At 49.5% G+C, this 24,168-nt stretch overlaps 1 protein-coding gene across 9 annotated transcripts in view; it reads right to left on the bottom strand.

The window, feature by feature from the left end:
- Positions 1–24,168, bottom strand: part of LOC146789947 (anion exchange protein 2-like) — a 2,390,686-nt gene that overhangs the window by 1,343,735 nt on the left and 1,022,783 nt on the right. For 2 of the 9 annotated variants that reach the window (XM_085628251.1, XM_085628247.1), the window contains exon 1: positions 15,137–15,274. The exons of 6 other annotated variants lie outside the window; for them this stretch is intronic. The gene's annotated coding sequence lies outside the window, so the exon portion shown is untranslated. Of the gene's footprint in view, positions 1–15,136; positions 15,275–24,168 lie in introns of those variants that run through there. One more of the 9 variants, XM_085628254.1, reaches the window with a different exon arrangement.

Genomic DNA, 24,168 nt, shown 5'->3' with positions numbered 1-24,168 from the left:
TTAACTTGTTTGGTCATGGAGAGTTTTGAGTCGAGGATGACTCCCAGGTCGCGTGTGTGGTCGGTGGGGGCCGGGGGGGGGACCCCAGTGACGTGGGCCACCAAGAGTCGTCCCATGCAGAGGGGTTGGACCCGAGGATGAGGATTTCTGTCTTGTCTGTGTTCAGTTTGAGGCAGTTGTCCTCCATCCAGTCGGCGACAGCCTTCATTCCCTGGTGGAGGTTGGATTTGGCGGTGAGGGGGTCCTTGGTGAGGGAGAGGATCAGCTGAGTGTCGTCGGCGTAGCAGATTATGTTGAGGTCGTGTTGTCGGGCGATGCGTGCTAGTGGTGCCATGTAGACGTTGAACAGCGTCGGGCTGAGGGAGGATCCTTGTGGGACGCCGCAGATGATCTTAAAGGCCTCGGAGCGGAACGGGGGAAGGCGGACTCTCTGAGTTCTGCCGGAGAGGAAGGAGGTGGTCCAGTCCAGGGCTTTGTTTCAGATCCATGCGTCGTGGAGGCGCGTGCGTAGTGTGCGGTGGCAGACGGTGTCAAAAGCGGCGGAGAGGTCTAGGAGGATGAGGGCCGCCGTCTTACCGTTGTCTAGCAGGACACTGATGTCGTCTGTGGCAGCGATGAGGGCGGTCTCGGTGCTGTGGTTGCTGCGGAATCCTGATTGTGATGGGTCTAGGATGTTGTTGTCTTCGAGGTGTCGCGTGAGCTGGGTGTTTACTATCTTCTCGATGACCTTAGCTGGGAACGGGAGCAAGGAGATGGGCCGGATGTTTTTGAGGTCGCTCGGGTCTGCTTTGGGTTTCTTCAGTAGGGCGTTGATCTCTGCGTGCTTCCAGTTCTCAGGGAAGGTGGCGGTCTCGAAGGAGAGGTTGATGATTTTGTGCAGGTGGGGTGTGATGGAGTTGCTGGCTTTGTTGAAGATGTGGTGTGGGAGGGGTCTGAAGGGGAACCGGAGTGCATAGATCCCATGGTCTTGATTGTGTCCTCGATGCTCACGTTAGATCAGGTAATCAGGGTTTCGTGGGTGGTGGGGTGCGGTGGGTTAGGTGCGGTGTGGTCGGCAGGGGTTGTCCGGCGTCTGAAGCTGTCGTGGATGTCGGTGATTTTTCGATGAAAGAATGTGGCGAGTGAGTCGCACAGGGCTTGTGATGGTGGGATGTCGTTGGCATTGGAGCTGGGGTTAGAGAGTTCCTTCACGATGGTGAAGAGCTCCTTGCTGTTGTGCGCGTTGTTGTCAAGGCGGTCTGTGAAGGAGGTCCTTTTGGCGGTCCTGATGAGGTGGTGGTGGTTGCGGATGGCGTCTTTGTAGGCAGTGTGGCTGTCTGGCGTCTTGTCCCTGTTCCGTATGTTTTCCAGTTTCCGGCAGGTGCGTTTGGAGTCGAGGAGTTCCGGGGTGAACCAGCTGACTCTTCTGCTGGTGCCTCTGTTGGTGGGGTTTTTCAGCCGCACGATGGTGTTGGCGCAGTCGTTCATCCAGCGTTCGAGGGAGAGTGCACCATCATCCGGGTTGGTGGGGTTCGTCGGAGGGTTGAGTGCGAGGCTTGTCTGGAGTTGTTCTTCAGTGATTTTGCCCCAGCGGTGGCGGGGGGTCTGTAGGGTGCGGTGGGGTGTGAGTGGTTTTCGGAGGGAGAAATGGATGCAGTGGTGGCCGGTCCAGGTGAGTTCGGAGACGTGGCTGAAAGTGACGTGGGGGCTTGAGGAGAAGATTGCGTCAAGTGTGTGGCCGGCGGTGTGGGTCAGCGTTGTGACAAGCTGTTTGAGTCCGAGGTTGGCGAGATTGTCGATCAGGGTGGAGGAGTTGCTGTCGTTGTTGTTTTCCAGGTGATGGTTCAGGTCTCCGAGGAGGATGTAGTTGGTGGAGGTCAGTGCGTGTCAGCTGATGAGGTCGGCGATGGAGTCGCAGAATTGAGCCCGGGGTCCTGGAGGTCTGTAGATGAGGGTGCCTCTTAGGGTGGTCTTGGGGTCCGTGTGGATCTGGAAGTGCATGTGTTCGGCGGTGCTGAGGGTGTCGTTGGTGTTTGTAGAGATCTTGATGGTGTTTTTGTGAACGATGGCGATGCCTCCTCCGGCTCTGTTTACGCGGTCTGTGCGGGTGATCTTGTACCCGTCTGGGATGGCTATGGTCAGGCGCAGAAGTTTCGTTCATCCAGGTTTCGGTCAGGAAGGCGACGTCCGGAGATGTAGTGTTGAATAGGTCCCAGAGTTCGACGGCGTGTTTGTGTGCGGAGCGAGTGTTGATCAGGATGCATCTGAGCTGGTTGGTTTCCGTTGCGGTGGGTATTTTGGCGCTTTCGTTGCAGGAGAAGTTGCAGTTTCGGCAGGTGAAGGGGCCGTGGGTGCGCCTCGGGCGACCTTGCAGCAGGTGTGGGTTCTTCCTGGGTTGAGAGCGATGAGGGTCTTGGCGTCGTAGCGGAGGTGGTGCTCCTCGTGGCTGGCACGGGGGCCAGGGGTTCTGGCGCTGGGCGCGGATGGGCGCAGACGGGCTTGTCTTAGGCGTGCCTTCGGCACGTCAGCAGCACGCCCGCTGCGCGCGGCCGCACAGCAGCCGCCATTTATGGGAAGGGAGGAGCAGCTGGGAGGCGACGGACGGGAGCGGCGAATGGGCGCGGAGGGGGCGGGGCCTTAGGGGAGGCAGGGACGGGGGACAGGAGACCGGCGAGGTGGTACAGAAGATAAACGGGGCACAAAACAGGGTCACAGGCACAAATTAAGCACGCGGACGGCGAGGTGGTACAGAAATAAAAAGGGGGCACAGAAGCGGAGCGGCGAGCGAGGGGCAGGGGGCACGGCAGTTACAGGCACAAAATCAGGGTCACAGCGGCAAAAAGCAGAGGAACAGCACAAGGGAAATGGCACAGAGCAGAGCGGTAAGCCAGGGGCAGGGGGCACGGCAGTTACAGGCACAGAATCAGGGTCACAGCGGCAAAAAGCAGAGGAACAGCACAAGGGAAATGGCACAGAGCAGAGCGGCGAGCGGGGGGCAGGGGGCACGGCAGTTACAGGCACAAATCAGGGTCACAGAGGCAAAAAAGGCAAAGAGACAGCACAAGGGAAATTAAACGAACCTAAGGCGGCCACCACTGGCCACCAGGGATGAGGCACAGGTGGAAGCCTGTGGGTGGTGGAGGGCCTCGACTTCTCCGGCGGCGACAGCGGGGGTGCAGGCGGAGCTGCAGCGGGGGGGAACAACCTACCAGAAGGTCATGGGTCGCTCTCCTCACCGCGCAGCGGCCGCCATATATAGGGAGGTGGGGAGGGAGGAGCAGCTGGGAGGCGAGGGACGGGAGCGCCGAATGGGCGCGGAGGGGGCGGGGCCGCAGGGGAGGCAGCGGCAGGGACGAGGACGGGGGACAGGAGACCGGCGAGGTGGTACAGAAGATAAACGGGGCACAAAACAGGGTCACAGGCACAAATTAAGCACGCGGACGGCGAGGTGGTACAGAAATAAAAAGGGGGCACAAAACAGGGTCACAGGCACAAATTAAGCACTCGGACGGCGAGGTGGTACAGAAATAAAAAGGGGGCACAGAAGCGGAGCGGCAAGCGAGGGGCAGGGGGCACGGCAGTTACAGGCACAGAATCAGGGTGACAGCGGCAAAAAGCAGAGGAACAGCACAAGGGAAATGGCACAGAGCAGAGCGGCGAGCGGGGGGCAGGGGGCACGGCAGTTACAGGCACAAATCAGGGTCACAGAGGCAAAAAAGGCAAAAAGACAGCACAAGGGAAATGAAACATACCTAAGGCCACCACTGGCCACCAGGGATGAGGCGCAGGTGGAAGCCTGCGGGTGGTGGAGGTCCTCGACTTCTCCGGCGGCAGTGGCGACAGCGGGGGTGCAGGCGGAGCTGCAGCGGGGGGGGGGGGCGACCTACCAGAAGGTCAAGGGTCACCTACCGAACCCTGGGGAAGAGAGACGGAAAAGACCTGAGACGCAAAACCCTATCACGCCCTGAAGTAACAAGAGCGGATGAAAGGACTATTTGATTTGTGTATCGGATCTGCTTTAACTAATAAAACTCCCTGAGTTGACCTCTCCTTCTCTGGCCTCCTAGTGTTTAATGCACACGTGGTGTCAGAAGTGGGATATTCCATTAGACTATAAGTGATGGACAACCTAGTACAACGACTAATTGCAGGCCAGGAGAAATTAGAATGGGTACTGGAGAGACATATGTCATCGGCTCAGGCTGACAGGGAATTGTTCAGTACATCCATAAACCAACAATTAGAGAGTCTTTTTAAGATGTCAGACAGACAGGGGGACCTTGCTAAAACAGTACCCATGAGACAGGGAACCGCTCCTGCCTATCCTACGGTACCCCTGCAGACATATCGTGAAGGAGAGGACCTTGACTCCTTCCTTCTTAATTTTGAGTGCGCAGCTCGAGCATTCGGCTAGCCGGAGGCTAAATGGCCGTTTTTTCTAACCCCATTATTAACCGGAGAAGCCCAAGAGGCATATCAAGCAGCCAATTCAATGGGTACTTCTTCATATACGGAGATCAAGAAGGTTATACTTGATCATTTGGGTCTAGATGCCGAAGCTTACAGAACACGCTTCAGAAAAGAGAGAGGGAAAGCCGGGGACACACCAAAAACCCTGTTTTACAAGTTAAAGTCCGCCGCCGACAAATGGTTAAGACCGCAAGACCATACCAAAGAGGAAATCATGACTATGATTTATCATGAACAGTTTTTAGAGGCTTTGCCATATGCCACCCAGAAGTGGTTAAAACAGCATACAGGTCTCACCCTCTGACAAACCATAGAAATGGCAACCACCTATTCTCGGGCACAACCACGAACTACGGTCTGGGAGACAGAGAACAAACAGAGACCAGGGACAGGGAGACAGGAGAAGAAACCACCCAGAGCGATACCAGACCCCAATAAAACCCGACTCTCTAAACCCGAGGCCCTAACTGGAAAGGGTCCCCAGTGTTTTGAATGTGGTACCTGGGGACATATAGCCCGCTCATGTCCCTCAAATAAAACCACCGAAGAGCCTATGGACATAAACTACCTACCTCGGCATGTCCTGTACACTGAAGAGTTCGGCACAGGGTATTACGTAAGTCTAGTTTTAAATGGTGTTTGTGTGAAGGCACTCCTTGATTCAGGTTGCCGACAGTTCGTCATTCAGGACCGTCTCGTTAGACCCACTGACATTATTCCCTATCGACTCATACCCATCAAATGCGTTCATGGGGATGCTAAAACATATCCAGCAGCACAAGTGAAACTGCGATTACCAGACAATAGGGTTTTACCTGCCATTGTAGGGGTTCTCCCTAGCTTACCCGAAAATTTTTTAGGTACCGACCATCCTGAGTTCATAGAACTACTACACTCAAAAATTAAAAGAACCATAGGAAAGCCAACGGTACTCCTTAGTCAGGCACCATGGCAAGACGACCGAAGTTTTCGATACGCCCAGAAGAACGACTTTACCCTCCAGCTAGCATGGCAACAAGCCTCCCCACAGGTTACCTCTTACCCTGGCTTCCTTATAGAAAACGATCTCCTCTACAGAATAGCTGCCCCAAATGCTAACAAACAACTGCTTGTACCCACGAGTTTTAGGGAACAGGTCATGTTTTTTGCGCATAGCCATCTAGTAGCCGGTCACGTAGGATCTTAGAAAACTAGTGAGTCCATCCTTGAACACTTCTATTGGCCTGGCATACATGCACACATTTCTAAATACTGCCAGGAATGTGAAGTCTGTAAAAAAAAAAATCCTTACCACCCACCGGCTGTTCCCTTACAACCTCTATCCATCATAGGCAAACCATTCAGTCGTGTGGGAATGGACCTTACAGGTCCCTTACCCCGATCCCGGAAAGGCAACCAGTACGCCCTTGCCATTGTCGATTATGCTACCCGTTACCCCGAAGCTTTTCCCCTGAGAACCCCCAATACCGCCTCAATATGTGAGAAGTTGATAGAGTTATTCGCCCGGGTGGGGTTTCCACATGAGATCCTCACAGACCAAGGCACCCCCTTTGTTTCTAAATTAATGGCGCAAGTATGTAAGAGCTTAGATATTGCGCAAATCAGGACCTCGGTATATCATCCACAAACGGATGGGTTGTGCAAGCGTTACAATGGTATCATTAAGCTCACATTTAAAAAAATGATGACAGCTGAGGGACCTGATTGGGATGCTCTTTTACCCTTAGCATTGTTTGTCATTCGTTGTCAGAAACAAAGCAGCCTCGGCTGTTCTCCGTTCGAACTCCTTTATGGTCGCCAACCACGTACTCTCCTAGAGATGACCAAGGTGGCTTGGGAAAAAGAAACACCTAAGGAAACCCAGGCACTCCTTGATTATTCCAAAGGATTGAGATCGCGGTTGTCCAAGTTAAGGGAGTTTGCACATACCAACCTTGAAAAGGCACAAAGACAACAACAAGTGTTTTATGATAAGGGCAAAAAGTGGCGCCATCTTCAGGTACATGACTGGGTCTTAGTCCTCCTGCCAGCTGTCATCCCCAAACACAGAGCGGAGTGGAAAGGCCCATATGAAATTATAGAAAAGATCGGATTGACCACCTATCGATTACGTCTGTCCAAAAACAAAACCCAAATATTCCACATAAATTTATTGAAAAAGTGGCTAGGACAGCCCCCTATGAAAAAGGTATTCCTAACAGAGAGATCACCAACGAGTCCGTCTACCACTCAGTATCTTGACATTAACAAGGAACTTCAGACAAACCAAATCGAGACGCTACAGTCTCTATTTTCTACCTATTCTTCCATCTTCTCTGATGTCCCAGGTCGGACCAATGTTGTCCATCATACCATACCCTCTGCACCCGGGAAAATCATCAGACAGTGTCCATACCGTATCCCTGCGGCTCGAAGAGCCTCTATCGAAACAGAGGTACAGAACATGCTCACTGCCGGCATTATACATCCATCAAAGAGCGAATGGTCATCACCCGTCGTTCTTGTACCCAAACCGGATGGATCTGTGCGCTTCTGTATAGACTTCAGAGCTGTCAACTCCATCACCCAGTTTGACTCATACCCCCTACCACGAGTGGATGAACTGATTAAGCAGATGGGGGAGGCCAAATACATAACATTAGATTTGACCAAAGGGTACTGGCAGGTACCACTCGCTCCCCAAGACAAACACAAAACTGCGTTCTCCGCTCCTTCTGGTCTATACGAGTTCACAGTCCTTCCTTTTGGGCTACATGGTGCACCCGCCACTTTTCAGCAGCTAATGGATATAGTATTGAGGCCCCACCAGAGTTATTCATCCGCGTACCTGGACGATATCATCATATATAGTCCCAGCTGGGAATCACACCTCCTACATTGTGAAGTCGTATTTGGTGCCCTAAAAGACGCAGGGCTACATATCAATTAAAAAAAAATAATAATAACATATCAGAAAGTCCGCTACCTTGGTTATCTCCTAGGGGATGGTCTAATTGAGCCCCAACAAGAAAAAATCAGAGCCTTCACTAATACGTCCTTCCCCACAACCAAAAAGGGGGTCAGAGCCTTCTTAGGCTTACTCGGTTATTACAGCAGATTCATCCCCCACTACTCACAAATTGCCTCTCCCTTGACCGACCTCCTACACAAAGGAGTAAAAGAAAGTGAACTTCTCACCCCCTCCACATCAGCCCTTCAAGCCTTTAAGGATATAAAAACAGCTATAACATCCAGCCCTGTTTTGATCTCCCCGGACTTAACACGTCCCTTTCTTCTTCAAACCGACGCCTCGGAGATGGGGTTGGGGGCCGTATTATCCTAAGAAACATCTGATGGAAGCGAGCGCCCTATAGCCTTCATTAGTCGAAAGCTCTTCCCCCGAGAAAGAAACTAAGCTACCATTGAGAAGGAATGCCTGGCAGTGAAGTGGGCAGTCGAAAAATTGCGCTATTATCTGGAAGGAGCCCCGTTCCTACTCTACACTGATCATGCCCCACTCCAATGGTTAGCTCGCAACAAAGGCAACAATGCCAGGGTGCTTCGCTGGTTCCTTTCCCTCCAACCCTTCTCATTTGAAGTCCGGCACCGGAAAGGTAGCTGCAACGCTAATGCCGACTCCTTATCCCGTATTCCTCAGTTCCCCAAACGTGAACTGTCTAGGGGGGAGATCTGTCTGGGGATGTCTTTATACAATCAGACACCTGAAGAGGACGATGGACATCTTCCCCCTTATCTCTCCCCTGTTCTTTATTTTCAGTCTGTGACAGGAACACGAGAAATAGAATCCAACGGTCCCTTTAAGTTTGACCATACTCCGGATGACATCACGCTCCATGTGACCTCATCACGTGCTTTCTCCAGGGAGGTCTACCCCATCGCGACGGTATTTGAATCGACTGAAGGAATCGAAGAGCGCGCTGCTGTTGTGCCGAGGAGATGCCTCAGGGAAGAGGAAGAAGAAGGCGAACGGGACCCCACCGCTTACCTGGCGGCGTCACCCCACTCGTCCCACGGATCAGCGGAGGCAGACGCAGCAGACCCCGAGGAATCCCCAAGGGACTGAAGACAACGACGCAGAAGAGACCCAATGGGGGACCCAGAGAAATCCGGCCAACCGCAAGAGAGGGAGCCGGACCCATTCCGGCACCGCGAAGACGCCAGCCACGTATCAGGAGATGCGTGGCTTCCTACGGTACGTGCAAGAGTACGAGGCTGGTTTAGTAGGAACGCTCGACTCGGGAGAGAGGGAGGATACCGCTAAGCTCCTGGGTTTTCTTTTCTTATTCTCGGGGACACGTGGTGACGGTACGGGTGAATATCCCTCACCCCCTCCCCATTAAAAGACCAGGTAAAAGAAGAGGATCCGTCCTAAAGCATTCTTTTTTTTTCTTTTTCTCTTTTTTTTTGTTCATTCTGAGTCTTTGACTGATTGACATCGCCTACCTGACCCTGGGGAATAGAGACGGAAAAGACCTGAGACGCAAAACCCTATCACGCCCTGAAGTAGCAAGAGCGGATGAAAGGACTATTTAATTTGTGTATTGGATCTGCTTTAACTAATAAAACTCCCTGAGTTGACCTCTCCTTCTCTGGCCTCCTCGTGTTTAATGCACAGGCCCGCAATGCCCATTTGGCTAAAATAGCTTCAGCCGTCCCCCACTCCCACCCCTGTCGTGTTGCTTAGCCCGGCCTCAGTTTTGGCAGGGAACTGCTTGGGAAGCTGGCATTGGAGAAAATATTTTCTATTTTCTAAGAAGGATGGAGGCCACCAGCAATTCATAAAATGCTAGTTCACAGATCCCATGGTTGGGGCTTTTACTGTGACAGCGTGTGCTTTAGCCTTCCTCACTATTTTAAAGGGGAGACAATGATTGCCGATTAACACTATAAAGATGGAGGAAGCATTTGAACTTGAAAGGTGATCTCTGCCCAGTTCTCAGCCTGACTGTTTACCTCAGTCCTTCCAAGCAAAGAAGGTGCAGATGACAAATTACATTGCATGCATTGTATGCGGGACTAGAGGAGTTATGCATAACTATAGATGTCCCACATTTGCCACATAATCCATCTTCTACTGCATAATCTGCAGATTTTAACAAAAACATTTTTTTTTTTAGATCAAACAGTTCAAAAGTTACTATACGCAGAAACACGTGTTACTGGGCAATGCAACACCCTTTGTAAAGCTTGACTGGTCACCTATCTGTTGCTTATTGCTTTATTTGGGTGTTATACTGGTTCTAATGAGGTGCAACTAATGCCCAGACAGTGGTAATAAGTGTAAAATTACAAAACAATGAAGTGTCACAAAATGTGGCATATTACGCCTCATAATTTGGCTTTTCATGCTGCATAATTTACTCAAACCTGCCGCATAATTTACCCCCCCTGCTGCATATTTCCAGTGGCCCTGATTGTATGGAATTGAATTTATATAGAGTTTACTACCCTTGACAAGTGGTAGCAAGCGCTAACTAAATGCCAAAAAGAGAGATTTCTTTTTAGTTTAAAGAAATCGCATTACATTGCAGTGATTCAGTGTCCATCGGGCAGTCCAGAATTTTTTACAAATAGCATCTTGCCAGTCTCTGACAGTGAATAAGGAGAAGGGAGGATGAGAGTGAGAGAGAAGGGATTGAGGAAAGAAATTGTAGAAATGGAACGTCTAAGAGACAAGATAGAGAATAGTGACAAGAGACTATTGAGAACATATAAGAGAATAGGCAGGGACGAAACAGAGGAAATGGCAATGAGAGGAGAATCTGACTGAGATGGGAAAGAGGAGATAAAAGGTGTGAAATGTGATATGGCAGAGAGTGTGACGTGAACAAGCAGCAAGAAATTATGCTAAGGCAAACTTTATTGCACATTTTACCAATTACTTTGCTCTCTTCTTCAGAAGACGGACTATCGCCTTGTCAGTGGCCATTGGCATTACTAGTTGTGGATGTTGCAGGTTCAATGAAATATTTTAGGTAACAGCACTTATTTTTTATTTTTTTTACAAACTAAGCACTGTGCGGGGGGGTGAAGCAGTTGCATGTATAACATAGTCACTTGGAAGCCATGTTTTAGAATTGCACAAGGCGGTATAGTCACTTTTGGAACATCTTACCAAATGCGTATGTCCTGGGCAGCAGCAATGTAAGCTTCACTGCACAGAAGCCCCTACGGTGCAAGCTTTCTTTCCTCACAGAAGAGGTACTCTTTGACAGCAACAAACATTTTGCTTGCAGTAGGCAGCAGCAGTGCAAGCTCAACATCCATTTAGAATAGACACAACAAGGCAGCTGTAGTGTAAACAGTTATTGGTGACAGAACATGTGCTGCACAGGATGAAGACTGCACACAGTCTTTGGAGCGGGTTTTAAATTCATTGAAATGGGTATATTGGTGAAAATGTGACTGCTGCTGCCACGCTCACTTCGGTAGCATTCTGACAGTATGTGTGTAGTCACACTTGTTTACTTGACATGCTGTTAGAGATGCTTTTGACATATACTGAAACTTCAGAACCAGCCCTCACATATAAGAAATGGGAGGGTGTCTCAGAGTGCAGTAATATTAGTGTGCTGCTGCTGTGTTGTAATTGAAAACACGCATCACTATAGCTGAATATTAGATGTAAACACATATAGAATTTGGATTAGTTTGCCTCTGCACTGTGAGTGACCTAGCTAGCCGTCGAGGGCATGAAAGGATGGAAATTGGATCATAAATCCAAAGATTCTCCGAACAGAGGCCCCCAAATACCTGAGGCCAAGAGCCCCCCAAATCCTTAAGGTATCCCTGAGATTCCTCCTAACTGTTGTTTCCTTCAGACCCCCCCCCCCCAACTGTTGCTCTTTCTTACAGATTCCCCGCATCCTGCCCGGCCGCTCCCCTCGCCAACTTGCCGCCTCAAACTGTCCCAGCCCCCCTCCCAGGTAACCTATTTAACACTCACAAATTAACATTACCTGCAGGAGTTAGAGAGCTTTACAATAGGCTGCAGAAGATGGGGAGAGGAGTTGGGCTAACGGCTAGGTGCGCTCGACCTCGGACCTGGAGAACTGGGTTCGAGTCTCGGTAATGACGCTGAACATCCAATGATTCTGGGCAAATCACTCAATCTCCCCGTGCCTAACAAACAAGAAGCATTGGCATAGCCAATAGGTTTCGCTTTTGGGACCTTATAAGTATTTAGTTATGCAGCACAATATCCTTGATGCAACAACAACTGTTGCATGGCAAAACACTTATAAGGTCCCAAAGGTGAGACCTATTGGCCATGCCAATGCTTGTTGCTGTTTTTGTGGTACTGCAATATATAGGGATGTTATTTGTCACAGTTTACAGTTTGGATTAGATCACTGATGACACTATTGTTCATAGGATCACGATATCTCCAGTGACAACTTCTTGCTGTCTAGGTCGTGCCGAGGGGTTCCTTTTCCGGTGGTTCTGCTGTCCTGATTGAGCCGAAGGTCCTGCTGCAGTTGTCTCCTCCCTTTGTGTGTGTGGTTGTGGTTGTGTGTGTGTGGTTGTGTGTGTGGTTGTGTGTGTGGTTGTGTGTGTGTGGTTGTGTGTGGTTGTGGGTGTGGTTGTGTGTGGTTGTGTGTGTGTGTGGTTTTGTGGGGTTGAGTGTGCGTGTGTGGCTGAGTGTGTGTGGTTGTGTGTGAGGTTGTGTGTGTGGTTGTGTGTGTGTGTGTGGTTGTGTGTGTGTGCTTGTGTGTGTATGTGGTTGTGTGTGTGGTTGTATGTGTGGTTGTGTGTGTGGTTTTGTGTGTGGGGTTGTGTGTGTGGTTGTGTGGTTGGTTGCATGTGTGTGGTTGTGTGTGTTGTGTGTGTGTGCTTGTGTGTGTATGTGGTTGTGTGTGTGGTTGTATGTGTGGTTGTGTGTGTGGTTTTGTGTGTGGGGTTGTGTGTGTGGTTGTGTGGTTGGTTGCATGTGTGTGGTTGTGTGTGTTGTGTGTGTGTGATTGTGTGTGTGTGGTTGTGTGTGTGGTTGTGGTTGTGTGGTTGTGTGTGTGGTTGGTTGTGGGTGGTTGTGTGGTTGGTTGTGGTTGGTTGCGTGTGTGTGGTTGTGTGTGTGGTTGTGTGTGTGTGGTTGTGTGTGTGTGTGGTTGAGTGTGTGTGTGGTTGTGTGTGGTTGTGTGTGTGGTTGAGTGTGTGTGTGTGGTTGTGTGTGTGTGGCCACTTCTGTCCTGGAAGAGCTTTAATGATCCGGAAGTCATAGCTCAATTGCTGGAGAACCGACCTGTGTTACTGTGTTATGAATTGCAAATTTAGCCGCTGTTTGTCGTGGCTCGTAGGATTGTAGATAGAGTCCGCGGTCACGATCGCCCACAAAACTACAGCTGTGGAAGAAAGGCAAGACCTGAGCATCAGGCTCTACAGCATCTCTAATAGGGTCAGTGTTCAGGGGCAAGCCACCGTGAGAGGCTGGGCTAAAAGATGGTGCATCAGTAGGCGACAATAGATCAAAACGAGCGTGATAGCTGCTTAATGCTTTGAGCATTATCCCCGGGTCGCGGAATTTCGAGACGCCAAGGCAAAGATGAGAGGGTCTCCCCCCCTCAGTTTTTCTGTTTTAAATTATGACAGGTGGTGCATTCTCTAGCACTTCACTTCTCGCGGAAATGTCTTAAAAAGTGTCTGGTAATATGATATTACTTTGTAAAGCCCAATAAGCAAGTTGCATGGGTCATAACTTATAATACTTAACGACCACTTTATCGAGGTTAGAAAGTGATACACATTTTAAAGGTAATCTGACCTGCAGTGCAAGGAACCTTATCCAAAGAACTTTTTTAAAATGTGTATGCATAGCAGCATTGACAATAGACAGAACGAAAATGTGACTTAAAGACACCTTTACAAGGGATGAAGGAATTGAGGGAGGTTCTTACATAGAATCTTGAAGTATTTGGTGAATGTGTTTTTTAAAGCACACTGGACAATGCGTAATCCGTCTTTCATCCTTTTTCCTTTAATGTCTCGAGACAGACTGTTTTTGCTTACACAGTGACTTGTGTTTAGAACTGTAGGGCTATCTTAGGGTGCCTGCTCTCTCAAAATTGATCGCTTAACCGCGGAGCGGGGAAAAATGCTACCGCCGGCCACAGCTTGCAGTGCATGTGCGCGAGTGATGCGCGCGCAGCAGTAATCACGCCATATGGCGCCTCTGCTCAAGCCCGCGCACACGCACTGCAAGCTGTGGCCGGCGGTAGCATTTTTTTAAGCCCTTACTTAAAGTCTCGCCGGACCAGAGCAAGCGCTGGGTCAGGCGAGACCTAAAATCAAGCATTGGCATAGCCAATAGGTCTCGCCTTTAGGACCTTATAAGTGTTTAGCCATGCAACAGTTGCATAACTAAATACTTATAAGGTCCCAAAAGCGAGACCCATTGGCTATGCCAAGCGGCCGTGAAAGTGATCACGATCAAACATCAAAGCGGCCGCGAAAGTGAAAGTAATCGCAGTCAAGCGCGGTGCGTGCGCCCGCGCACATGCACTGTAGTTCTAGGCTGGCCTGGTAGCACTTTTTGGAGCCTTCTCAATAAGTCTCGCCAGACCAGCGCATGCACTGGGTCAGGCGAGACCTAATGAATGTGTGTCGTCATCAGGCGCGCAACACCCATTGGACTCACAGGGCTTCAGCCCCCCCCCCGCTCCCCCCCCCCCCTCGTGTGTGGCAGTCCGGGATGAGACAGCTTTCCGGCGCACAGACAGCCGCACCCGAGCACTTCACAGGTCTTTAAAAGACCATTTGCATGTTAATGAGGCCTCGCTGTTGTTTCACCCCTTCTAAGAGCCCCTGCAGCTCCACTCTGCCTATGGCTTAAAAGATTCAGCCCCCCCGAAATTTTTTCTTGCACCCCCCGAAATTTGGCTCTAGTTGCGCCTCTGGTCGTCATGTAACGTAACTGGTGCTATGTAAAGCGCTCTGATACCCGATTAGAATCGGGTCAACTTCGCGCTATATAAAACGTAACCATTTCAAAAATACAAAAAAACAGATTATTGATGTTTATGTGACTCCAGGAACGACATTTCAGCAGTTCCGTAAAGTAAAGCACCTCTGCGAACACCCTATACCGTCCCTCCTGCTCTAACCCCCTTAGAATGCCGTTTAATTCTCTCTGTTCCTCCTGTTATAGCATCTCAAAGAATGAATTTCCTCAGACAGCCCAACTGAAAACAGAGGCCATGCGACAGCGCTCTCTATAGACTGTAGTGTCAGCGCCACAATATCCCCGCCCCCCGCAACCGCACCGCCTTTCCCTACTTCCAGCAAAACAATTCGGATAGCAGCAGCAGATGCTCCTGTGACTGCAGCATTAGCAGCGGTAAATATACTACATTCTCCTTCCTTCATAAAGCGAGAACACCCTATCATAAATATATACAATATAGACATTTAAAAAAGATCGCTTTTTTGTGTGCATCTTTTATATAGCGCGAACTCGACCCGAAGGTATTGGAGCGCTGTACATGAGCACCGTATTAACATTACATATTCAGGCACGGGGAGATTAAGTGATTTGCCCAGAATCACAGGATGTGGACGCGACCCCTAGGCTCGAACCCTGGTTTCCAGCACCAGAGTTGGCAGTCTAGCAGACGGACCACATCTCTTCCTTCTCTACAGTCCTACCAGATAACTCCGATCCCTCCCTGAGCACACTCAAGGCAGAGCACAGTACCTCTATAATCACTGCCCCACCACAGACGAATCCGAATGAGGCTCCAACTTCAGAAGACGAATTCACGACTGCTACTAAGATTACACGCCGGCGAGCAGAGTGTACGCCATCACTATTACCCACTCACGAGATGGCCCAATGAACTTTGGAGGAAGAGTGTCAGCTTACACCACGGACAGGCAGACCTGCAAGGGTTGCAAATACAAGAAATACAGGAAGTGGCTCTGTCCTTCAGCCTTTTCCTCGCTGAGAGGCACTTTAAGAGGTCAATGGAACGCATGTACCAGAACTGGGGCCACCAATATTATTAAAGACACAGAAGAATTAAAAAAAAACACTGTACAAGGGAAGTAAATATTGCGATACACTCTACACAAGCTATGTCCCGACTTGGCACCGACAACGGTCTTCGTCCGATTTGACGGGCTCACCGGAGACGATACAAGTCTACCTCAGACACGGCTATTCCGAGACTGCGGACTCAGTCCCCGAGGCAGACCTGCCTGACTTTAGTCTTTTGATGTACATAGTGCGTATGCGTATGCGCACGCGCACGCGACGTATGCTGCCACAAGTTGCAATGATGTTTCAAACCGCATGGAAGCATCTTCTTCATCTGTGAGAATGGTCCACCCAGGCCGGGGTGATTTTTCGAGCTCCTAAATTCAAAGGAATCGGCACTGTTTACAAGTGATTAAGCACGCTTTTGGGTGCCAACACATTTCTCGCTTTACTGGAGTGAAGCATTCTGCTAGGGGAATACCACTTGAAATTATTCTTTAGGCAGTCAGGACCAGAGTCGCGCAGGGCCTTTAATACTATGCATGGGGCTTTAAAAATGGCAAATTTCCAATCAGAAGCCAATGAAGTTCATTAAGAGCCTGGGTGGGAGAATGACATTTTGGGAGATTCAGCAGCCGAGTTTTGCTGAATCTGCTGATCAAGAGCCCTTTTGTAGTTTCAGGTACAGACCACTGCAGTAGTCAATAAGGGATAGGACCAATGCAATGACTACTGTCGGAGAGAAGCGGGCTGTGGTGTGATTGGCACCCGCCGGGCAGAGACGAGCACCGACAGACCAGAGACCGTGAACAGACGGGCGGGAGCGAGGCTGCTGGGAAGGGACTCTCAGAGATCCAGAGACTGGCTGCCGACTGCCCAGTAGAGACTGGTGCTGACTGGGAGCGATGTACCTGCTGAATGACTGGATACTGATTTGGAGCGGCTGATGCAGGAACAGCGCCACCATGGGGATCATACCTTGAGCAGCCAACGCAGCGCCACGCAGAAGTTCTTTCCTGGCTCCAGGGCTGGGGGACAGAGTCGCTGGTAGTCTCCCTCGCCGCCTCCCACTGCACCGAGGCCGCTGTGGAGGAGGACTACAGCCCCCAGCAGCCCTCCAGTGACCCGCCCACATCCGCCGGAAAGCGCGCCCGGAGGCGCTACTTCAGCCGAGGTTCCCCCGGTGGAGCGGGGGGATCGTACCTTGAGCAGCCAACGCAGCGCCACGCAGAAGTTCTTTCCTGGCTCCAGGGCTGGGGGACAGAGTCGCTGGTAGTCTCCCTCGCCGCCTCCCACTGCACCGAGGCCGCTGTGGAGGAGGACTACAGCCCCCAGCAGCCATCCAGTGACCCGCCCACATCCGCCGGAAAGCGCGCCCGGAGGCGCTACTTCAGCCGAGGTTCCCCCCGCGTCGCGGGACGCGCGCGGGCGTCGCCGGGCTGAGCCCGGGCAGAGGGCGGGCCGTCAGGGGCCGCAGGAGGCTGGGCTGGGCCTCCCCCCTTGCATCGCCAGGCTGTACAGGTATTTATACAAACTATGGGGAAACGTACGATGAAGCCCACATCTGCCATTATTGCTATCCCTACCGAACAGCCCACATCGATTGATACATTATTGGCTAATGCCCTTACTATGGTTATCAACGAGATTGCTGATACCGAACGCAGGATGTCCTTTGGATTTCCTACTACTACCCTGCCATGTTCCCAGTCTCCTAATGTTTTACCTACTTTGGGTCTCCCTCTCTCCCCTACAGTAACGGTCATCAAACCATCAGCCCAAGCTGACACTGTAACTCCCATTACTGACACAACCAGTTTGGTGACTGTACCTGTAACTGACCGACTAGTGGAATCCGCACTAGATAAAACACCATGTCCCAACACAACAATAAGGGAGAAACGTAAGAGAGGCCCAGTGAAATGCACCATAAACAAAAGGAAACAATCAAGACACTGCAGAAACCAACCTACCCCACAAAGTTTATGGAACAAAAACAAAGGAAATGACTGTGAAATAGTGATATCAGGTACCACTGAGGACTTATCATCGCAACTTTCACCATTGGATGAAGGAACGGGAAGACTCACTGTCTCTATTTGTAGACCAGAGTCTTCAGCCCTGGATAAAGGTACTTGTGGGGTCCCTATATCATGTGATGAGAGTACTGACAATTCGGTCAGTACCCAGACTGAGCCCATTGACCGAAATATCCAACCCAAAGTCAATGGCAATCTGATTGAAACTATCGTTGACACCATTTTTAAGCAAGTTGAAATTCAAATAGCTAAACAATTTAATGTTGTTTTTAAGAGATTGGACAAAATTGAAAACCTTGTCAAAAAAGAGGAAATTAAAAGGAAAGGTATTATTAGTGTGGATGTAGCCCGGGGTGAAAAAATTATGAATAAGTTAGAATCATTATGTAATGGTCTGAGGGAGGGGGGTTTGGCCACTGCTGATGATTCTGGCCATAGTAACACTAAAAGCTTAACAGCTGTTAAAGCTGTCTCATCTAGCAGCACTTTAGCTAATACCCCACCCGCACTGACCATGGGCCCAAATCATGACTCTTTTGGAGTAGCAGGAAGAGCTACTACTAATATTGTGAGCTCGGATGCTAATCCCACTATTACTCCATCAGTAACCCTAAAAGATAGGACAGGCAACACATCGGATAGTGTAAGCACAAGCAGAGGTGCGTTAGTAAGAAATAGTACCACTAATAATTTAGGGCCATCACTTCACTTACCCCCAGAAGCCTGCCCATATGTTCTAGTGTTAGCAGGCGTACCAGCCCTTAATGAAAACCAAAGCGAGTCATGGCCACAATTGCATAACAAATGCATTGATTGGCTGACTAAACATAAAGGGGCAAGATGGAACATATCAAATGAGATTATATCAACCCGTCGGGTAAGCTGGGTGGGCCCACAACACAAAAATATTAGTGGGGACTGTATAGTGATCAACTTCCGACACCCGAGCTCTGTAAGATTCTTTTTAGACACACATAACACCTATGCCAGTACATCTACTGCCATAACTCTTCACCCATTGGGCCACTTTTACAGGCCCCCACACAGAATATTTCAAACGGCCTCTAATACCATTCCTTTATCCAACAGATTTTCTGCTCTATCCGAATTAGGAAGCTTAGATTGACCACTATTAACATCTACTATTACACCTGATAAGGTTATTAGCACAATGCCTTTGGAAATGGCAAAATCTATAAATACTCATAAGTCCTGTCCAGATGGATTAATTCCACCCTATGTAGCACGCCCCGACTCTTCCATTGCCCTTCCTTCTCCCACCACTATTCCACTAACTGATACTCTTAGCGTCATTAGTTGGAATATTGCTGGGCTTTCAAGTAAGATGAAAATTAAAGAATGGGTTACCTGGATAAGTAACTTTGATGTGGTAATGTTGCAGGAAACGTGGTGCACATGCGCCCAATTATTGGAGGGTTTTTTCTGTCATAATCTTACTGCTTTGCCCTCCGTTTCGGGGCGACCAAGTGGTGGTCTATCCATCTGGGCAAAAATCTCTAAGGACGTGAAAATTGAACCTTTACATGTGGTCAGTAAACATCTGATAGCCGTGAAATATGTTGCAAGGTTAAGAATTTGTCTCATCAGGAGGAGCCAAGATGGCGACCGGGACGGCAGCGTAGACTCCCGGCTCCGTGAACCTCCGTATCCCGCACGGATATCCTGTATTAGATCCTCAGCCTGCGCTATGCGCCCGTGTTTGTGAATGAGAGCGGCAACCGATCGAGTGACTCCGAAGTTTCTGGCGGCTGTACCGCCGGAGAAACGGGTATTTGCAATTTGCGGCCTGTGCGGCCCTGGAGCCGGGACCTCGAGTGGACACCTTGGCCGGGTGGCAGTTTAACAACAGCGGCCTTTGGTGACTGGGTGGAGTCGGACTGCCGGATCGGTGCGACTATCGGCCTACATTTCGCCGTGGTCGCTTCCTACCACTAAGCGGAGCGGAACAAGTGCATGCCCGGGGTGGCAGTTCCACGACTCTCCGGTGATTGCCTCTGCCTTCGACGGTGAGCTGCCCGAACGCTGCCCGTAACTTGCCCTGATTCCTGCGGGCTGCTCCCGGATTTTCGCGGGCGCTGGTCCGTGGTGGGGACGACGGTTGCCTGTGACTACATAACGGATACATTTTTGGTCTGCCTCCGGAACCCTGTTTGCCAGCGACATGGACCTTGATGCGCTTGCCCCTGGGTCCCGGTCCCAATACGGGTTGGACCTACCCGGCGGCCATCTTGTCACGATGAAGTCTACCATCCTGTCCACCAGGTCACAGCAGGAGCGGGAGTGTGCGACTCTGGGGAGCGTAGCGGAGCGATCGCAGAGAGCTGAGCTGGGGTACTGTGACCTTCTCGAGGCTCTCGGTGCCCTTCATTCCACCTTGCTTCATGGCGTTTGGGTATTGGGGAGTAGGCTTGATGGTGTGGCATCAGCGTTGGGACAGTTGCGGCCTGCCTGTCCTCAGATACACAGGGACTTCCTGCACTGCACTCAGGATGACAATGTCGGGGCCACCCCTGTGACTAGTGACCAGCTGGAAACTCCGGACAGTCTACTATTGTGTGATCGGCTGGCTGTGGGTCTGATCTGTCCCGGAGGTATTGGACCTGAGGGGGGGGGGGGGGTGGCCTTGTCCGGTGCGCGGCCTCCGGCGACCCGGGGAAAACTCAAGCAACGGTTGTCTACTCTGGCTGATTCCGCCTTCCTGGACCTTGTGTGCAGTGCAGATCCTGGGGCAGCACTGGGAAAGACGTTCCTCCATAATGCTGACTGGGTTGGTACTCAGAGACTTCCACCCCACCGGGGTGCATCGCTTCCTGGTCGTTTTTGGACGCTCCTTTACCGTGTAGCATTGGACATGGCGCCGGGTCGAGGGGTATGCATGGGCGGATTTGCCAAGAGTGGCCAAGGATAAGAATGATCTTTCAGAGGTGGTCGGCTAATAGGCGGGCGGGCTCGGGGTTGCGTGCTCTCATGGTATAACTGTCGGTATAGTAGGTGCAAAATGCTCCCCATCTTTCTTTGACATGGTCGATTTAGTGTTGCTTACTGTTTGCTTTGGGGGAAACATAATGTGCGGGAGGGAGACGCCGGGGGCTTGTTTTGAAGGCCCTCCTCCAGTTTATTAATACTCTCCCTACCCCCCCTTCTGGTGGGGTTCTTTTCTTACTCCTTTTTCCCTGTTTCTTCTATATTTCGGGTCTGGTTCCAGGGCGACAGGCACACTGCTGGGGGGGGGGGGCCGTACTCATCTGCAGAGGTGCAGGGTGGGGGGTTGGGGGAGGGGATTCTTTAGTCTTTAATCTCTTTTTCCATGGCCTCCTTTTTCTTCTCTGATTCTTCTTGTTTTCTCTTTTCTGGGATCAGCGTGGTACACCTCCTTTGTTGTGAATCGTTGCCTTTTCATGTGTGCCACAATTTCCGGGGTGTTCTCTGGGCTTTAGGGCAGGGGACTGCAGGCGCAGCTGGGCATGATATTCTTCCCCATCCTGAATTTCCTGTGTCTGCGCCATTGATCCAATAGATTGCTGTTTATTGCTTACGTTTATCATTCTGCCTGCCTCTTATCGCTGTTGGGAAATTGTTCGGCACCTGATCCTTCTGTCTTTTTCCATTATAAAATGAAAACCCTTTTTATCCTGGTGTCCTACCTGCGCTGTTCACTGGCCAGACTATATTAGCATGAAGATTCTGCTCCCCGAGGTGCTACCTGTGTTAACATTTGATCTCTGTTGTTCTGACTGCTTAGCGGCCGGCCCCGGGGGGTTGTAGGCCCATACTTGTTATTGATTGAAATGTCAATAAAGGTTTTTCAAAAAAAAAAAAAAGAAAAAAAAAAAGAATTTGTCTCATAAACTTTTATAATAATGATTTTATTAACCATCCAAATCCTATCTTTTTGGAATTGTTCAATTTTATTGATGAAGTTGCGAATGGAGAAAAGTTTGGCCAATTTGATGGCATTTGTGTCGGCGGAGATTTTAATGCCCACATTCACTATACATCCCCGCCTTGTAGACGAGGTGCTGAATTATTGGATTTATTACATAGCAGGGATTTAGACGATGTAATGAGCTATTGTGGATCCCCTGAGGGAATTGAGCCGGCCCCTACTTACATTGGCCGTGGTAGTTCAACTACGATTGATTATATGTTTACCTCTTCCCTCCTTAGCGAAGTGTTACTTAGTTCCGAGGTTGTTAGTAGCTCATATAGCGATCATCTGCCCATAGTAATCCAACTTAAATCTATTAAAAAACCTATAGGCCCACATGAGACAGGAGCCCAAAATATTACTGTCTCCACAGACGGGCTCAGGATTGTCTGGAGAGGGATCGACAACCAAGAGATCCTATCTACTGTGATTAGGAATAATCCTCTGTTGATCTCTAAATGTTTAGCATTTGGTGGCCCCGATATAATTAAGTCTTTCTGTGATTTATGCATAGTTATAAAAAGGGCAATATCCAGACCGTCAAAAGAACATAATGTAACCAACCAAAGATGGTTCGACACTAATTGTTCGAGGGCCAATAGAGAACTTAGAAAGGCCTTGGCAGTTAAACCCCGAGATGTGTCCCTTGTCAGTTCACTACGCTCCAAATATAAACATGCACTAAAAGTTAGAACTGAGGAGCTTTTAATAAGTCACTGGGATAATCTCACGAAATCCGCTGCCTTAAAAGATTCAACTGGGTTTTGGAGAGATGTAAAGAACTTGAGAGCCCTGGGAAGTAACATCACCCCGATCAATTGCAACATCACAGGAGACTCATGGGTCACCCACTTCTCAAAACTTTATGCGGAAGTTGGAGATCACACCGAGGATAATTTCCCCGACAGTACCATAGTCATAACATTAGAGGAGGTAGAGGAAGCCATTGCAAATAGTGCTGGTAACAAGGCACCAGGCCCGGATGGCTTGTCTATTGATCAGATTAAATCCAACACAAGCTTCTGGGCCCCCTTACTCTGTAACCTTTTTAACAATCTGAGTAAGAAATCTATCCCCTCGACATGGTCCAGTAGTACCATCGTACCTATTTTCAAAAAGGGAAATAGGTTGGACCCGGGGTGTTATCGACCAATATCATTGATCGATAATACCCTGAAGGTCCTTGGTAGGGTCCTATTTGATAGAATTAGCACATGGGCAGATGATAATTCTATTATCCACCGTTGCCAGCTAGGCTTTAGGAGCAAACTTGGCACGGTGGAACAATGTCTGAACCTCAACCTTATAATGGCTAAATACACAAGAGCCAAACAATCCCCTCTGTATTTTGGGTTTATGGACCTAAGCTCAGCATTTGATTTTGTTAACCGTTCCCGCTTATGGTCCATTCTTTTAAACTACGGTTTAGACGAACCACTAGTCCACTTTTTGGCCAACCTCCATCGCAACCTGAAGGCCCGCGTCCGAATAAATAATGAAGGCGAGGTCTCAAACGAAATTTTAATAGGCAAGGGGGTGAGACAGGGCTGCGTTCTGGCCCCCTTGCTTTTTATATTATACATCAATGAATTAACCCATTCTTTATGTAACTTGACAAAAGACGTCCCTATCATTAATAAGAAACCAATCCCGGCGCTACTCTACGCGGATGATGCGGTACTCATGGGCCGCACTCCGAATGCCCTGCGTATTTTAATATCGGGATTTGTTGATTACATGTCTGACTTAGGTTTGTGCACTAATTTTAGTAAATCCTTTATAATGACCTGCGGCCCTAAAAATTATAAAATCCCAAAGATTGTGATAGGTCAAAATTTCTTAAAAAGCACTTGCACTTTCCCATATTTGGGTCTGCTATTTTCCAATAGCGGCTCGTGGCAACCCCACGTTGCAATGGGGAGAAATAAACTCTCCAAATCGATTAACTCTGTTACCTCTCTCCGTCAACCGCGCCAGGCGGACGTGGTTTCCAGTTTATTACAAATTTACCGGACCCAATGCCTCCCAACTGGTACATACGGTGCTGAAGTCTGGGGGTTCTCGAACTGTTCCGAATTACAGAGAGAAGAGAATAGATTTTGTCGGAAAATCTTGGGGGGAGTCATTAGTGCACCAACCACCGTATGCCATAACGAATTAAAACTACACTATGTTGAGGATTTTATAAGAGCCAGACCCGCATTGTTCTGGTTAAGGGTCTGGAAAAACCCGGCAGCTTCCTTGTCCCGTGAGATTATTATGGACTGTCTGAATAGCGAGAATGTCGGCTTAATTCCTTGGATTAATGCGGTAGAAAAGAGCCTCGTGAGTGTTAACTATGGTCATCTTTTCACACACCCCGACCAGATCGATGGCTCCCACAAAAATTTAGTGAGAAGGGCACTCTATCAGCATTTCCACAAAGAGAGGGAAAGAGTAGATTCTGCGAAACAATCTACAACCAATTACTTACAAATCCAGGAACCATCCCCCGAATTCCCGATGTTACCACAGCCCTATTTACGTAAAAAACTGGGCAGGTGGAACAGGACCTTACTATTCAGATTTAGGGACCGGAGTATTGTAAATCTTATCTGCTTTCCACTGGGTTACATTAAAAATCTGGAAAAATTAAATTGCCCTTGTGACCATGGTGGAACCCAGAGTATGTTACACTTTATTTTTGGCTGTGGTTTCTACAAGAAATTTACAAGGCATTACTTAATCCCCTATTGTAGAAAGCACGACTTGACCGATCACAA

This window comes from Triturus cristatus, chromosome 10, assembly GCF_964204655.1.
Source record: "Triturus cristatus chromosome 10, aTriCri1.1, whole genome shotgun sequence".
NCBI lineage: Eukaryota > Metazoa > Chordata > Amphibia > Caudata > Salamandridae > Triturus > Triturus cristatus.
This window is presented reverse-complemented; position numbering and strand designations above follow the sequence as displayed.